Below are 18,567 nucleotides of genomic sequence, written 5' to 3' on the forward strand. Positions count from 1 at the left end.
AAATTCCAATGTGAAAACGTTAATCTTTGAAAACCCTGAGCTAGGCTCCTGTTATCAGCCACTTGCGGTTATCTGGTGCTAGAGGCTAACCAGATCCCATTACGCAATCCTTTCCCTCCCTGTAGCACATTACCCGAGGGTGGGACTCTTGGAAACTTCAAACTGAGGCTCCCCATGGCTGTCATTGCTTAAGATCTCCCCTGGGTTTTTACAGAGTGGGATAATGAGAAACCTTCCAGACAGAGGGGCAGTCTTATACCTGTCCCCATTCATTTTGCCTCCCTTCCTCCTCCCTGCCTCTATTTAAATCTTTCCTGTTCTTTAAACCCTACGTTTCTCAGGATGCTTCCCCAGACAGCTCTCAATTCCACCCTTCTGTCTGTATTAAACATATTAGCACTGACACCCACTGCCTTACCTACTGCCTTGGCCTTTTTGATGCTCATCTCGGATTACAGCCGACCCGAGGGCATCCACCAGCCAGCCTGCCGTGCCCTGTGCATCTCTGGCCTGGCTCAGCCGTGGGTGCACTCTGCCTGGTCCACAGCAACTGATTCTGTTTCTTCTTTGTCAGATCCAACACTCTGTCTTGGAAGAATTCTCTGTAAGGTTTTCCACGCAGCAGTCTTCTGTCTGTTACTTTTAGAAAGAAATGAAAAAAGTAATTTAAAAATAACTTGATGGCTGGACATGGTGACCCACACCTAAAATCCCAGCACTTTGGGAGGCCAAGGTGGGAGGACTGTTTGAGCCCAGGAGTTCGAGACCAGCCTGGGCAACATAGTAAGACCCCCCAAGTCTGCAAAAAATACTAAAATTATTTGATAGCTGGGTGTGGTGGCATGTGCCTGTAGTACCAGCCACTCGTGAGGCTGAGGTGGAAGGATCACTTGAGCCTAGGAGGTTGAGGCTGCAGTGAGCCGAGATCTCACCACTGTACTCCAGCCTGGGTGACAGTGACAGCCTGTCTCAAAACAAAAACAAAACTTGGTATATGCCTTCCTTAAGTGTTTTTCTTTTCACAGACATATGTTAAATAAATGCCATACTTTTTGCTGTATAACTTGATATTTTTGTACACACACAGTGTGTATTATATCAATATGCATTCTTCTAGAAATGATTTCTAGTGATTGCATGTAATTCATTTTCCAGCCTGTAGGTGTAACATAATTTTTTCAACTATTTACTTATTACTGAATTTTAAATAACACTGCAGTGAACATTGTTCTAGTTTTATTGAATGACTTCCAGCAGTTAACTGTGTTGAATTACTAAACATAGTAGTTTCTTTCAATAAATTTGTGGAATATGTTCATCTTATTAGTATCTGAGTAATTTACTTCGTGGTCCAGAACTGAGCTAGGTGTCAGGGATACACGTAGACATAAGTATTGTAGTACTAAGGATAAAACAATGTGTATACCAATAGGAAGGGATGTCAGCTACTTAAGTAAATAGACTTTAATTATTTAGATAAAATAGGCATGAAAGAACTTTAATGTATGCAAATTTATAAAACGTCAACCAGCAGCTGTTCATACCTCTCCATGTGTGGGGTGTTGGGAGTGGGGCACTGAGATGCAGACTGTGGCAAAAAAAAAAAAAATCTACCTGCTTTACAGACTGTGGGAAAAGAATCCACCTGCTTTACAGTTGCATGACATGGTCACTGAAGAGAGTGGGGACAGAAAGACATGGACCTGGGTAGCTTTGGAAAATGGTGTTTTGACTATAATCTATAAAAACTACAAAAAGAACTGCATAAACGCTGTACTCTAGTGGGTAAAGTTTCTCATGGGACACAGGTTGACAGTTCCAACATTGTTTTATATATGTACAAGGGTTAAACAAATAGTGAAGGGGTGGTGGATGGAGAGAGCCAAATTTCCCACAGCTGGAGAGGAAAGTCAAAGGTATGCAAGGAAGGAAAGCTAGAACGAACTTTGTGGGACTGTATTAAAGTCAGAAACCTCAATGTGAACTTAGGTTTAGCTTGACATAGATACAGAAATAATTATATTTTAGTGTGTATTCATGGATTAGGACACACATGTATTTCCTAGATCTGTTCACTGAAAGAGCTTAGAAGCAATAACACCCCAGTATCTTGGTTCCTAAATTCCATTCTCTAATCACAGTAACCAGGACTCCTTGAAGAAATGGATAATTATAGGTCTGGGACATCTTGCATTGTCAGAAAATAAGGAAGTGCTCACGAACAAAGGACATGGGCATGTCTGAAGGCCATACCAGCCAACCTCAAAGAGCTCCTAATAGCCAAAGCTGGAATAATTTGAGCAACAAAATAAATAATATGATGTACTGCATTGTAGTCCAAGATATAAAATAAATATACCTGCACATAACTGTGTACTGGGAGAAGAGACATCTTCCTTATAGAAGAATTTCGAGTAATGTTTGCAGATACCTCCCCCTTCACTAGCTAGGCCTTAGTCCTCCCTACACCTTGAGTGTGGACTGAATTTAGTGACTCACTTCTAAGAGACAGAGTATGGAAAGGTGGGGAAAAAGTAAATTTACAGTGGAGAAACCTGCCAGCACTACCTTGACCAAGTAATCAAAGTTTAACACAACCAGCAGTAAACCATGTTCAAACATGAAGAAAAGTTTCACTTTGGGAGAATTGCTTGAGGCCAGGAGTTTGAGACCAACCTGTGCAATGTAGCGAGACCCCATCTCTACGAAAAATAAAATTTAAAACTTAGCTGGGTGTGGTGGTGTGCGCCTGTAGTTCCAGCTACTTGGGAGGCTGAGGTGGGCACATCGAGGTTCCAGTGAGTCATGATTGTGCCACTGCACTCCAGCCTGGGGGACAGAGTGAGACCCTGTCTCAAAAAAAAAAAAGAAAAAAGTTAAAAGAAATGTACAGTGAATACTGACATACCCCCCACCTAGATTCTATAATTAAGATCATGCAATCTGGGCTTTATTACATATCTACCCATCACACCATCTTATTTCAAAAAGTATTTCAAAGTAAATTGCAAACATCAGTACATGTGATCCCCAGCCCCTACCCCCAACAAAAATTTGTTTAAAATGTAATTTCTACATTCTCTGCCAAGGTTGTTGTGCAGCACCTACCAGCCACAGCACAGTTGACGCTATGTGATTGTGCCCTGTTGAGCCTCGAGGCGTGTGGGAAATTGGAGAGGATGTAGGTGATGTAGGCATGCTCCGAGGTGAGCACAGATGTGTGTGATTGGGTGACCCACTGGACTGACGTGGATCTGTACTTGTGGGTGCTGGGGCATCATGGGATCTGTGAAGATCCAGAAAATAGCAGCTGTTTCCTGGCACAAGGGCGGCTTTAAGGATGGCGAGAAGGGATGGTGAGTCTGCTCTGGGACAGAACTGAGCTACTAAAGTTGTAATAATGTAGAGTGCCTGAGCATTTATTTGGGGAGAGCCAAAGGCCTGCCTCACCATGCCATTCCCCCCTCCCCTCTGATCTCTTGGGAAAATAAATAGAGCGGGAAGAGAGGGTTTAGCTCAGGAAGGGGTAGGAACACTGATCAGCTCACAATCATCAATCAGGAGAGTTCAATTATGCAGAAAGGACAGAAATCACTCCCTGAAGGCCACAGACTTGGGGATTTGCCCAGAAGAAGACCTTACAGCTGCTAACAGTAGCCCTATTCAGTTGGGGTGCATAATGATTTTAAAACTAATCAGGAACCAAAGCCTGAGGCTGGGGACAAGCACAAATATCTTGTTGACAGAGCAAACATCTAGATTTTGTCAGATAGGAAGTTTCCGAGGAGGTCAGAGTGAGGTAATGGTGTGCACTAAGCTTTCATCCTTAAACAGATGGGCCCCCGAGGTACCATCTGCAGCTCCCTGGGGCCCTTCAAAATGACTTCCTATAAATTAAATAGTCCTAAATTGGTATCGAGAAATTAGTGTGGTAGCCATATACCAGAAGCAAAACTAGACAAAGGAAGGAAATTTCCATGGAGTTACCCATTTCCTTTTCCTCCCTTGCTTTATAAATAGCAAGGGAGGTTTATTATTTTGATCAACTTTCTTGGTTAGCATGTGAATATTATTGCCTCCCTCAAATAGCCATCCAAGGTAAACTTCCCTTTCTCCTCTTCAGCTGGGACAACTGCATTGATCCCTACCTAAGCCAGTGTCAGCTGGATGTTTTTCATAAACTGCCTTGCTATTTTGGGCCTTCTGTTTTTGTTGAGGAGGAAGTAGTGGTTTTGTTTCTGGTTTTTTTCTTTCATCAAAGGGATATTTGTTCTGGAAGGGCAAGGAAAGGGGATGCTTCTCGGTCTAGATCGAGGGAGAAAATGTCCGACATCATATGTAAGTGGCTGATGATGAGTCTTAATTGGTGAAACATTTCAGAACAGAAAGTGGGTCCACTGTACTCATCCTTTTATTTATTCAACACTTACTGGCACTTTGATTCGCAATGGACAATATAGCCTCTGTTCTCAGGGAGACAATCAAAAAATAGCGAAGTAAAGTTTACATAGGTATGAGTGGAGTGTTAGAGAAGCTGGGGCAGGGGGTTCAAGGAGGAGGTAATTTTCCTTTCTTGAGATGGAATCTCACTGTGTTGCCCAGGCTGGTCTCTAACTCCTGGGTTCAAGCGATCCTCCCTCAGCCTCCGAAATCACTAGGATTACAGGCATGGGCCTCCATGCCCAGCAGGAGGTGATTCTTGAGCTGCGTCTCAAGGGAGTAGCCAGGTGAGGTGGGAGTTGGGTTGGGGTAGGGGGGACCACCCTAGCCAAGGATGAAAGGTGAACCGGCTGGTGTGTGTGGGTAAGTGGATGGAGCGTGGGGTGCGGCAGGGAGCTGTGAAGAAGGTTGGCTTGGAACAGGAGTGAAGAGGAAAAGCCGAGGCAGGTGCATGTGGGTAAGTGGGTAGGCGAGGCACCGGGGCGGGAAGCTGGGGTGTTAGCACGTCAAGCCTGCCGGCTTCTGTTACCTGAGTAAAATGGGAAGAAAGGGCATTTGCTAGAGTAGGATGGAGGAGAATGACAAAAGTTTGAAACAGTGGTTGCAGGGAGTGGGAGGAGGGCCTTTTAGAATATTCAGGGTCTTTTGGATCAGAGAATTCAAGTGCAGTGGCGTCTTTCTGCACAGTGATGCGATTTCTGTGGTCTTTCGGGCCCAGGGTGTAGGTGAGGACAAGCTGAGTTGTGTTATTAGTTCCCTTGGGTTTGGCTAAAGAGGAGGGTTGCAGAAAATTGAGGGTGCTGGCAAGGGGGTGATTGGTGGTGGAGTCCAGACTGTGGGAATGAAGAAGGGGACATACTCAAGGGACATCCGAGAGCAAGGACCTCAGGAGGGAGGGGGTGTGCGAGCCGGAAGGATAGGAGGCTGTGGTCATGAAGCAAGAGTATGGAAATACGGCTTCTGACTGAGGTGTGACCCTGGAAATGGCTGGCCAGAGTCAAGAGCCAGGGATCAGAGCTTAAGTGTAGGCATAATGAGAACATCTGCCATCACTGACCCTGCGCTGGACACTGCCCTAAGTGCTTTGGACTATTCATTCAACCCAGCCCCACAAATAGGTACTCTTATTTATTGCCATTTACAGGTGAGGCAGCTGAGGCCCAGAGAGGTGAAGTAATTGCTCAGGGTCATGGAGTTAATAAATGGTGGAGCGGAGCTTCTAACCCATGTTGTCTCCTCTGCTCTTGTTCCTTTAGGAGCTGACTACTGGGCAGGAACGTCTCTCAGGAGAAAGAGTGGAAGAGAAAATTGTGAACTAAGGCCCCCTGCCCCCTTTTCCTGGTGCATGTGAAGTTATCAAAAACAGGTAGGTGATGGCTGAGGATTGGGGTAGAGTGTGGTATGACTGTGAGTAGTGACTCAAAGAGGGATGAATCTTTACATGAGGTTAGAAGAGAGATGGCCTGTAGAACGTCCAGTCTTTCCACCTGCCCAGAGCCACTGGTGAGCCAGCGCCTCCAGGGGAGAGAAGCCCTGTCAAAAGCAGAGATAGGGGAGCTAGTGTTTAATGAGTACAGAGTTTCAGTTGGGGAAGACAAAAAACTTGTATAGGTGGATGGTGCTGATGGTTGCAGAAGGACGTGCTTAGTGCTACTGAACTATATACTTAAAAATGGTTAAAACGGTAAATTTTATGTCTATTTTATCACAATGAAAAATAAAAACGTGGTGGAGGGAGGGAGTAATAATCACTACCATTTATGAAACCCTTTCCTGGTTCAAAATTGTCACTTATTAAATATTTGAATGTGTGCTGGGGATTTTGTTAAGTGCTTTATGTGTATTTTCATTTAATCCTCACTTTCAGAGATGAGGTAAACTCTGCTGTACAGATGAGGAATCTCAGGTTTAACCAGATTAGGCAACTTGCCCAAGGTCATACATCCAGAAATGGTAGGGGCTGGGCTCAACCAGATCCTCACACTCCAAAGCCCTTGCTTGTAATTGTTAGGGAATTGAACAGTGGACAGAAGTTTCCAGAGGCTGTGGGGGAAGGGAGAGGGGGTTGTTGATGGAGGGAGGACCTGGGATAGGGAAATGCTGGGTGAAAAGAGGAGGGTTGGGGATAGAGGAGCAGCTAGACCAAAGGAATGAGAAGTCAGATGGACAGGACCATCCTCCAGTGTCCAGACTGGGCATGTGCTGTCATGGAACTGGCAAAAAGTCCAAGTGACACCAACTTGTTCTCAGAAAGGGGCTGGAGGTTACGGAGAAGTGGGAGAGCCCAGCGTGGGGTGTGCCAGTGTGATCCAAAGAAAGTCTTGTCAGCAGAGGATTCTTCCCAGACTGGGACCTGCGGCCGGAGGGGCTGGCGGTATGGACAGTGTGGACATGAGTTCAGCCTGGGTGCCTCTTCTCATCTTCCTCCTAAATGCCCTTTCTTCCTGCTGGCCTGCCCGAGGGGACCCAGGCTGCCCATTGAGCCTGAAGTCAGCAAGCTGATCGTGAATTTAGGTGCATGAACGTAGGGAGGGGGTGGCAGTGAGGAGGACTGAATATCTTTCTAATGCTGACAGACCAAATGCCAAGGGTGAGGGTAAATCATGACCAATTACCTGGCTTTGTAGATGATCAGCAAACTGCAAATATTTTGCCACAGATTTTCTTTGTTTTTAGCAGAATGGTATGAAATGCATACATGAGGAAATAAATTTTATCTGACTCCTTCACAGAGATTTTGAGGTTGTAACCTGTAACTTCTAAGGCGTGGCCAGTGGTATTTGTGATCCTCTGGGTGCAGATGTGGGTTTGTCTCAGATATTTGGGTTTAGTGAGGCGTTTGTGAGCTGCTGAGGAGGGAAATGTGCTCTCGAGAGTTTCTGTTACCTTCCTGTGTTTACTTTAGATTCAGCAGGATTCTTTTACTGTCTTGCTGGTGGTTCTACAATCTGTGCTAAAAGCAGGCTGCCTGAGCAGTGCTTTCTGTGTAATAGAGGTGACCATGGAGAGCGTGGTTCTGTGATTATATAATAATTTTGAATAAATAAAAAGATGTCTCATGGCAGGTCCTATAAGGGCAGCCTGGAAGTGACATCATGAGGGATTAAGTTGCACTGCAGCTGAATCTTGCAGCTATCAGACATGCAGCAGTATGTCAGCTGTAACCTCCAGGTGTAAATAGACCTTCATCAGCATCGCTGGAAAGTGCTAGGAGGATCCAGAGTGCTGCGGGATGCTATCCATCAAAAGTCGTTTGCAGAACTTTGTTCCTGGCTGTGATAGGTTTTTAACCCCTGTAGCTGACTGGATCTGTGGAGCTTTTCATAGTTTATTTCAAGGAAAGGTAGCGGGTATATGTGCTCACTGGTGCCAAATTCAGATTGATCGTTTTACTGTCTCCTTTTCTGCCCCTTTTCACCAGCTAAGAAACAGGAGCTAGGTAGAATTTGCCTTAAAATCAAAACAGGACTAAGGTAATGTTAAGAGAAGTAGCGAAGTAGCCCTTTGTTTTGGGAAATAGTAATGGCTAACCTTATAATGACTAGTTACCTTCTGTGCTTTCTTGGAATTACCTAACAGGATGCTTAGGAACAGGATTGTGTCTTTTATTCACTGCCATATCCCTCAGCCAGAAACAGTGCCTGGCTTTTACTAGGCACTCTAATAAAGGAACTTCATGCAGATTAGGATTCTAAAGCACAGAGAGGTTAAATTGCCTGCCCGAGGCTACACAGTTAATGGGTTGGATTCCTTAACAACTGGTAGAGGCATAAAGTGGAAGTCACAGAAAATAATGTTTTCCCTTCAGAAGCTCTTCATTAACAATATTTGGGTTGGAGTTCAGATGTGCGCTCCCGGGATAGGCTGCCCCGGAGAGGGAGAGGCGGGGTCAGCTGTATCACGTGGATCTGCTCCAGCCGCGGCTGCGGCAGTTGTCGTCTTTCTCTGTCTCGCCTGAGGCAGCCATCTTGCTCTTGCCGCGTGCTGGTGTTGGAGGACCCTCCCTGCTTCAGATTTACCAACAGCATGAATCAAGAAAAGTTAGCCAAACTTCAGGCTCAGGTCCAGATGGGGGGCAAGGGTACAGCTCGCAGAAAGAAGAAGGTGGTACATAGAACAGCCACAGCTGATGACAAAAAGCTTCAGAGTTCTCTAAAAAAAACTGGCTGTGAATAATATAGCTGGTATTGAAGAGGTGAACATGATTTAAGATGATGGGACAGTTATTCATTTCAACAATCCCAAAGTCCAAGCTTCCCTTTCTGCTAATACCTTTGCAATTACTGGTCATGCAGAAGCCAAACCAATCACAGAAATGCTTCCTGGAATATTAAGTCAGCTTGGTGCTGACAGTTTAACAAGCCTTAGGAAGTTAGCTGAACAGTTCCCACGGCAAGTCTTGGACAGTAAAGCACCAAAACCAGAAGATATTGATGAAGAAGATGATGATGTTCCAGATCTTGTAGAAAATTTTGATGAGGCATCAAAGAATGAAGCTAACTAAAAGTTTGGTTTTTGGAAGCTGGCATGGACTAGATTGAACAAATCAGCTATGTGGTTCCAAAGTTTTACAGACACAGAGAACATCACCTGTTACTAGTTCAGTAATATAAATATTTTCTATATTAATAATGCTGTTTGTTCAGCATTTTTCAGTCATTTGATTTTGCATTTTGCACTTCCTCCCAGAATTTTTTTTTGGTCAAAATATGAAGTATTGGTGCAGTTTGAGGGTGTTTTGGTTTTTAATTCCTGGTTTTTTTGTTTTTTGTTTGGGGTATTTTTGGTGTATGTATGTTTATGTATGTGTGTGGGTATGTGTGTATATAGTGGAGAGCAAATTGGAAAACAGTTCTATTTATCCTCCTCCCTCCCCAGTAGAAATAAAAAAAACTTTACAAAACAAACAAACAAACAAAAAAAACAATATTTGCCGATACCAGCTCAGTTGTGGAGACCCTAACCCGGGGTGCTAGAGGAATTAAAGACAGACAGACACACACACACACAAATATAGGGTGTGGAGTGGGAAATCAGGGGTCTCACAGCCTTCAGAGCTGAGAGCCCTGAACAGTGATTTACCCACATATTTATTGACAGCAAGCCAGTGATAAGCATTGTTTCTATAGATTATAGATTAACTAAATGCATTTCTTACGAGAAATAAAGCGATGGGCCGAAACAAAGGGATGGGTCTGGCTAGTTATCTGCAGCAGGAACATGTCCTTAAGGCACAGATCACTCATGCTATTGTTTGTGGTTCAGGAACAGCTTTAAGTGGTTTTCTGCCCTGGGTGGGCCAATTGTTCCTTGCCCTCATTCTGGTAAACCCACAACCTTCAGCGTGGGTGTCATGGCCATCACACACGTTACAGTGCTGCAGAGATTTTGTTTATGGTCAGTTTTGGGGCCAGTTTATGGTCAGATTTGGGGGCCTGTTCCCAACAATATTGACCATGGTTTTAGAGGAGGCTTGAATAAAACTAAAGGCCAGGTGTGGTGGCTTATGCCTATAATCCCCGCACTTTGGGAGGCTGAGGCAGGTGGATTGCTTGACCTCTGGAGTTTGAGAGCAGCCTGGGCAACATGGCGAAACCCCATCTCTACAAAAAATACAAAAATTAGCTGGACATGGTGGCTTGCGCCTATAGTGCAAGCTACTGAGGCTGAGGTGGGAGGATCACCTGAGCCCAGGAGGCGGAGATTGCAGTGAGCTGAGATCACACCACTGCACTCCAACCTGGGTGAAAGAGTAAGCCCTGTCTCAAAAAAAAGTAAAATTTCTGTATCTATTAATGCTAGTTTTTATAATTCATTTTATTAAAAATAAATATAATTTTATGATATAATTTTATAATTTTTGTTATGAGGATCAAATGAGAAAGAACTTAGAACAGTCTGTACCATGTAAGTGCTATACATGTTTGAAAATTTGCCTGGTCTATTCTGAGACCACTACAAAAACAAAATTGAAAAAAAAAAGAAAATTGTCCTTGAATGTCATTTATTTTTTAGGATATTTGATGGCTTACTTGGTTTCAATTTTTAAGTAAAGGCCAAAAAAATTTTTTTTAAACTATGGAGATGTCTTTAAGACTAGACCTGAATAAGAAAATGTAATTCAAGATACAACAGGAAGGCCAAATGAGGTCTGATTTTTAGTAATTAGAATGTTATGGCCGGGCGCAGTGACTTACACCTGTAATCCCAACACCTTGGGAGGCCGAGGCCCACGGATTGCTTGAGTCCAGGAGTTCGAGACTGGCCCTGGCTAACATGGTAAAACCCCCGTCTCTACTAAAAATACAAAAATTAGCCAGGAGTGGTGGTGCACACCTGTAGTCCCAGCTACTCCGGAGGCTGAGGCAGAAGATCGCTTGAAACTGGGAGGCGGAGGTTGCAGTGAGCCGAGATGGTGCTGCTGCACTCCAGCCTGGGTGACAGAGTGAGACTTAGTCTCAAAAAAAAAAAAAAAAAAAAAGAATGTCACATTACAATCTGAACACTACATTAATACAAAATATTTTATAAACCAAACAACTAGAATACAAACTTTTAGTAGGAATTATCCACACAGGACCAAGAAAAGTATATTAGGAGAAAGTGTTATTGTTTGGTACAGTAGTCTTTAAACATTTTTCACTTTACAGTCCTTTAAGTAAAATACTTTTTGCTCATACCTGCAACATTTGTAAATTTATAATTACACATTGTTTACTAAAGCTATTTCCATTATAAAATATAGAACAACAAATAATGAGACAAGTAAACATGACTACAAATTTCAGTATTTTCTTTCTATACCCCTAGAGATCATCTTTTACTCTCTTTTAAGACATCTGGTTTAGAAAGAGTAATCTAGAAGAGGAGACCCACAGCATTTTTTGAAGGAGAGTTTATTATTTCTTTGGAGTTATATGTAGATGAGATATTGACAGAAAGGTATATTGTTAGACAGATTGAATATAGGATGTTTGGAGAGTAAACCAGAAAGCTATCCCTGGCCATCTGTCTAAAAATATTGGTGAGGTATCACAAACTCCTAAGGATTAAAGTGTCCCATTAGAATTTCTAAATCATTTCCTCATAACTGACAATAATAATGCTGTGCACTCTGGAATAGGGGAAAAATATAGTTCTTACACAGGTATGCAAAATTGCTTTTAAATTTGAAAGGTATTTCAACAACAGTCATGCACCATATAAGGTTTAGGTCAATGACAGACCACATATACAATGGTGGTCCCATAAGTTTATATTGGAGCTGCCCTATACGGGTGTACTGTTTTTTATCTTTAATACTGTTTTTTTTTTTTTGAGACAGAGTTTTGCTCTTGTTGCCCAGGCTACATTGCAATGGTGCGATCTCGGCTCACCGCAACCACCGCCTCCCTGGTTCAAGCGATTCTTCTGCCTCAGCCTCCCTAGTAGCTGGGATTACAGGCTTGTGCCACCACATCCAACTAATTTTGTATCTTTAATAGAGACAGGGTTTTTCCATGTTGGTCAGGCTGGTCTTGAACTCCTGACCTCAGGTGATCTGCCCTCCTTGGCCTCCCAAAGTGCTGGGATTGCAGGCATGAGCCACCGCACCTGGCCATATACTGTGTTTTTACTGTCCCCTTTCTATGTTTAGATGTATAAGTACTTACTATTGTTTTACAGTTGCCTACAGTATTCACTACAGTAGCATGCTGTATGGTTTTGTATCCTAGGAGCAATAGTCTCTACCACAGAGCCTAGGTATATAGTAGGCTGTCCCATCTAGATTTGTGTAAGTACACTCTGTGATGTACATACGGCAAAATCTCCTGACACATTTCTCAGAACGTATCCTCGTTGATAAGTGATGCGTAACTGTATTCCTGAACGGAATGGTAAGGAGGCCAGGTTAATCTTTCAGAAGTGAAGAAGTGGAGAGGAGATGAAATCCCTGGACTTAATACGGACAAGAGCTGTGGGATAGATAGCTGAGTAGTGAGGAGGTGACTTGGCTCAAGGGCCCCCAAACAGACCAGGGTGGAGGTGGCCGAAAACTGTGACAGGGCAGGTGCAGAGCCTAAAGTGGGGCGCTCACCCTCATTGTGGAATATTTGCTGGTACATTAATCTTAGTTTCTTCACAAATTAACATTTTCTAAGATTGTCAATCCTTTACGTGTTTCTGGACCTAAAATATCACTTGAAGAGAGATTATCAAGTTAAACTGGATCAATTGAAAAATTTGCCCCTGTGGATCAAAATCAAATTTTTTGAGTGGTTTTATTTTTGAGAAAATTTTTATTTCAAGAGAAAGTAGCAACTATTGTTACTGGAATTTCAGCTTATGCTGTGATTAATATCTGTTATACAATTGCTGTTGCAAACTATGCAAGCGTTACTTTGAACTGCATCTGATACAGCTTGGTAGTCCAGGTCATTACTTGCAAATTGATGAGTCCTGTAGCCATAAAATCAAGTATCACAGCTGTGCCCTATTGAGGGAAATATGGGCTTTTGGTGTAAGCCATCAACGAGCTGTTGATTATTTGGAAATTGTTGGTGACAGTTCTGCCCAAACTTTGCTGCCTACTTTGCAGGCATAGGTTTGCTGCTATTCATGGGCTGCATAAAATAACATTCAGCCTTTCCTTGGTTTCCAGCATGCTCAGGTTAACCATAATGATTCAACGTTCACTTCCTGTTGCCTTTTGGTGTGCATACCCAAAACGTCGAATCTTACTGGAAAAACAAATGTAAAGCAAAGTGCGAGACCATGAGAGGAGTTTTTCTTGATATGCTAGACTCATAGTTGTCTGAATGTATGTGGTGTGATTGATTTGGAAATAATGCTTTCAATTCTCTTTTACTGCATATATCAAATAATTTCATGTTTAATATGATGTTTTGGCTTTTGGTTTTAGTATGTCTTAGTACAAAATTCAGGGATAAATTCTTTAATTGAATACATCTTGGAGACAAAGTATTCGGTTGATCTATTAAACTACCCTCTGCTCAACTGGGGAGAGTCCTGTAGTAGGACTCCCAGGGTAGAATTCATTGGCCTTGCAACATCAGTAACCACCTAGACCAACAAATGGTAATGAATATGAATTTAAATTTATTTGGGATGATGGTTGGGGTAAGCTGATCATTCTTAGTTTCCTATTGATCTTGGGAACTGGGCTTAACTACTGAAGAAGGCAGCAATTTCAGACATTTAGAATTAAAACTATCCTTTCTTGAATAACTAAGAGCAGGTTGGAAAATAAATTATAGATTGCCCAAAGCTTCATTTTCACTTGAGAGTGTTTAAAACTATGTACTTTAATTAGATGTGAGCCCATAAAAAAATAAAAATAATTGAAAACAGGTGAAGGTGCCTCAAAAAAGCTAAAAACACAGCTACCATATGGTCTACCAACCCCACTACTGAGTATATATCCCAAGGAGAGGAAATCAGTATGTTGAAGACATATCTGCATTCCCATGTTTATTGCAGCCCTGTTCGCAGTAGTCAAGATATGGAATCAACTTAAGTGTCCATCAGCAGATGAATAGAATGTAATATACAATGGAATACTATTTAGCCATAAAAAAGACATTCTGTCATTTGAGGTAACATGGATGAGGTTGGAGGACACTATGTCAAGTGAAATAAGCCAGGCACAGAAAGATAAATACCGCATGGTCTCACTCATATGTGAAAACTAAAAACGTTGATCTCATGGAAGTAGAGAGTAGAATAGTGGTTACTAGAGGCTGGGAAGTTCTGGAGGAGGGATGGAGCTAGCTAGAGGTTGGTTAACAGATACAAAATCACAGCTAGATAGGGGGAATAAGTCCTAGTGTCCTACAGCAATCTCAGGTGATGATAATTAACCGGAATTCATTGTATATTTTCAGATAGCTAGAAGAGTGGATTTTGAATGTCCCCAACACAAAGAAATGATAAATGTTTGAGGTGATACATGTTAATTATCCTGATTTGATCACTATACATTGTATACATGTATCAACATATCCCACTGTACCCTCTCAAAAAGTTAGCAATAATTTACAAATTAAAAAAAAAATCTGTGTACCTAGTACTGGAAAGAAGATAGAAATTGACAACATTTCAGCAATGATGGCATTCTGTGAATTAACAATTAAAATATTTAAGTGTTATTGGAGTATTTCCAGCAGAAAGATTTCACAACAAGAGAGAAAAGATCTGGAAATAGGTGGGCAGATATTAAAGAACCAGAGGAAATAGCAAATATGGACCACTGGTGCATGCCTTTCATTCCTCAGTAACTTCCTTGAAAGATGAGCTATGTAGGGAGCTAGTCTGGCAGTATTCAGCCCTGGAGTTTTCTTAAATGATAGTTATGCTATCATTCAGAGAACATTAGTAGTAAGATTCTTATCCTTAATTTTACATAAAAAAGACTTAGTCACTTTCATAACTAATTAGTTGCATTTGTGGCTTAGATGGGGGAAAACTGAGAAAATGATAGTTGGCAAATACTTAGAAGTGACAGGAATAAAATAAGAAACTGATAAAATAAGAATTTGGGGTTGCTAGGAGTCCTTGAGAAAAGTAGCCTCACTAAAAGAGTGAATCAGGGAAAAGTTGTGCTGATTCTAGATGCATTACTCATTAGGAGAATGCAAACATGCCCTCCTCACTCTTGAAGTGGAGGCCGTGGGCGTGTCGGGGGAGGGCCTGGCTGTGGCAGGCATGCTGGCAAACCCTGGGGTCTGCCTCACATTGTTTGTACAGTAAAGAAAGATTTAATACTGACACGTGGCTCTAGTTTACAGATTCTAATCTGCCAAATCCTATTTCAAGGATGTGGACAGGAGACTACATTCAGAACTATGTGCTTATAGAAATGAATGAAAGGCTTTTTTTTTTTTTAATGAAAGTCTTTAAAATTTTTTCTCTGAATGACCTTAGACAGATCACTCATTCACACTGGATCTTAATTTCTTATCTAAAAATGAAGGAAAGGTTTATTGGAATAATCTCCTAAAGACCATTCTGCTTCTGAATCTGTCCATTTTGGTTTTTTTCTTTCTTTTGGTTTTTGTTTTGAGACAGGGTCTTGCTTTGTCGCCCAAGCTGGGGTTGAATGAGTCCGTTGTGAAGAGCTGAGGATGGAAGGTGATGTTATTTAATACTATCCCCATGAGTGTTCTGGGGCTTTACATACAATAGTTGCTTTAATCCTGCATTATTCATTCACTCTATAAATCACACCTATGAGTTTAGGATATCACCATCCCCATTTTACAGATGAGAGTGAGTAACATGGACAAGTTCATTTAAGTACTACTAGTTAGTGCTTGAGGTGGAATACATTGACCAATGGCTGTAATAATGATATCAGTGAGTCATTGTAAGGTTTAAATGAAATGAAAAAAGTCATTGTTTTGGGTATTAGAATTGTTCTGGTTTTTCTCTTTCTTTCTGTTTTCTCACAGATTACTTGGAAGTAAAAACAAAACAAAACAAAACAAAAACCTTTTTTAAAGATAGTAAGATCTCAAATCTACTCCTCAAAGAGGAAACACTCAGTGTTTGGATTCTTTGGATCTGATGAGGGCAGGCAATAAATGGTAGGTCAGTTTTCCCTGTCTGAATTCTGAACCAGTTCTGAGAGACAAGGAGAAAGAAAACATGTGGAATTCAAATTACACCTTAATTTTTTTTTTTTTTTTTTTTTTTTTTTTGCCAAGACAAGGTCTCACTCTGTTGCCCAAGCTGGAGTACGGTAGCAGGATCATAGCTCACTGCATCCTCAAGGTCCTGGCCTCAAGCCATCTTCCCTCCTTAGCCTCCTGAGTAATTGGGACCACAAGTGCACACCACCATGCCTGGTCAAATTGCACCTTTTTAAGATGATAGAACTAATATCAGAGACTTTGACTTACATTTTTAAAAAAATGATTTTTATATGTGCCAAAAGTGTACATCCCACTCCTGAATTCCACAGTAGAGACAGCCTGCCCTCCTGCTTCCTGGCAGTGTTGGGCCATCAAGGCTTCCCATGTGGGGCCAGAAGGCTGACCAGACTTAAACCTCTGCTTCCAGAGAGCAGCTCAGTCCCCAAGAAGAAGGAGGAGGGAAGGGCTGGGACCCATCCCCAGTCTCTATTCCTAAACTTCCTGGGTTAGGAAAGTCACTAGAGCTTCTAGGAAGGGGGCTAGTGACAGGCCAGAAGAGGAGCCCAGATGGTAAGCTAGAGGGGTGCTGTCCTCATAGAAGGAAACAGGAACCAGGCACACCCATCCCACCCCTGGACCCCAATCATAAATGCTCTGTGTTTCCTAAAGCCAGCATCATTCAGAATAAATTATTTTCTTTTACTTGAGATACCAGCTTTTCTAAAAGTGAAATTGGATTAAAAACAAACAACAACAAAAAACCCTAACCTTGTTGCTGAGGCCAGTGCTGCTGCTGTTTCTATTTTAGTAGAAGTCAAAGTAAAATATTCTGGCATGTATTCACTCCGTGCTCTAAGAAAGTCCCTGTACATGATTGTGCCGATAGCAATGTCTTTCAGAACCCAAATTCAAACACGTGCCTCTGGAACCTTAAAATACCTTGGCACTCTATTTTTTTTTTTGAGATGGTGGATAGATGGAAGACTTCATGTAAACAGAAACTGCCCCTCTCTATTGTGGCGGTTGAAGTCTCTGCCACACAAGAGACCCAGTTTTAAAGTTGTGCTTTCCCTCACACAGTTTTTTCCTAATAGGAATGGAAGATACTGAGACTGAAAATTTCTGTGGGTAACTGACTTGTCAATTTCTGAAGTAACATTTTTATTTAACAAGGAGTAAAACAAATTTGCCCAACTAAATTATTCAGAGGAATTACAAAACTTGTCACTTAGAGTGGATGTTGGGATATTCAGGTCATTTAGGAGGCTGTGGTTAAAAATAAAATGACCTAAATATAAAGCTCTACTTTTTTTAAAAAAGGGAATTTTGAGCTTTTAATTTTTGTTTGACATTGTTCCTAATTCTGTTTCTGTGGGGGGATGTAGGAGGCTACTCTTTTGGTGTTCCAAATAAAGAAAAATTCTTCTCTTCTTGTTGGTAGTTTTGCATGGTATTTATGTAGCTCTATTTTTTAGCCAGGATATATAAATTCTGTATTCTTTTTGATATATTAGGGGGATGTATGTGTGTGATGGAGAAATTGGAGAAGGTCATAAACAAATGACTCTCTTCCAAGAAAAATTGAAGACAATTCATTAATTGTTCTGGTCATTCTTTTTGTACTTTTAAGCAAGGAGCATTTGAAATATGAACTTGCCCCAATCTGCTTTTGGGCAATAATTGGAGCATAAAATGTTGAAAATCAATTATGTATTTAGGGAGGATGAAACAGGCTGACATATTGAAGGCATATTGTATTATGTTTGGTGCACTAACCAGGACAGTTACGTCATATTCCTGCAGTCAAATTGTGTCTCGAGAGGGTGAGACACAGAGGATCACACATCCTGATGTACTCAAACTTCACAGAACATGAGAGTATTTATAATAGGCCTGCCATCTGTCCTGGGAACGAGTCCTATCTTAAAAATTGGCTATGCATTTGTTGTTATTGTTGACTGATAAGCACAGAGTTTGATATTTTTGTATTATACATGCTTATACCTGATGTATAGCAGTGTGATAATTTCACAATGCATTATGAGTTCCCCATGCTGGCTAGGGGGTAAGATCTTTGCAGGAGAGGGTAGAGAGAGTTTTAGATTTCTCCCGTAACCCCAATGTGCCTGACACAGTACTGACAGTCCATATCCCCAGTTGTAGATTTGCAGGAGATTTGCAGAATATTGTCTTGTGTCCTCCTGATAGGAGAGGCACCCGAGGACTGGGTTGTGTTGTCTGAGGTCACATAATTGGTAAGCAGCTGTATTAGTTGCTAGGGTGGCTATAACCAGGTACCAGAAAGTAGATGGCTTGAATAACAGAAATGTATTGTCTCAGAGTTATACAGAGGCTGGAAGTCCCAGATCAAGCTGTTGGCAGAGCTGGTTCTTTCCTAGGCTCCGGGAGGGATCTGTCCTGGGCCTCGCTCCTTGACTTGTAGAGGGCCATCTTCTCCCTGTATCTCTTCATGCCATCTTCTGTCTGTGCCTAT

General features: G+C 41.9%; 1 protein-coding gene and 1 pseudogene across 22 annotated transcripts in view; both read left to right on the plus strand.

Annotated features, from left to right (window-relative positions):
- Nucleotides 1-18,567, plus strand: part of TANC1 (tetratricopeptide repeat, ankyrin repeat and coiled-coil containing 1) — a 267,732-nt gene that overhangs the window by 26,799 nt on the left and 222,366 nt on the right. For 19 of the 22 annotated variants that reach the window (XR_010150111.1, XM_063791238.1, XM_063791241.1 and 16 more), the window contains exon 2: nt 5,697-5,806. The exons of the other annotated variants lie outside the window; for them this stretch is intronic. The gene's annotated coding sequence lies outside the window, so the exon portion shown is untranslated. The remainder of the gene's footprint in view (nt 1-5,696; nt 5,807-18,567) is intronic. 22 annotated transcript variants of the gene reach the window in all.
- On the plus strand, nt 8,270-9,039 carry LOC134808050 (transcription factor BTF3 homolog 4-like; annotated as a pseudogene).

The sequence above is a fragment of the Pan troglodytes genome, chromosome 13 (genome assembly GCF_028858775.2).
Source record: "Pan troglodytes isolate AG18354 chromosome 13, NHGRI_mPanTro3-v2.0_pri, whole genome shotgun sequence".
NCBI lineage: Eukaryota > Metazoa > Chordata > Mammalia > Primates > Hominidae > Pan > Pan troglodytes.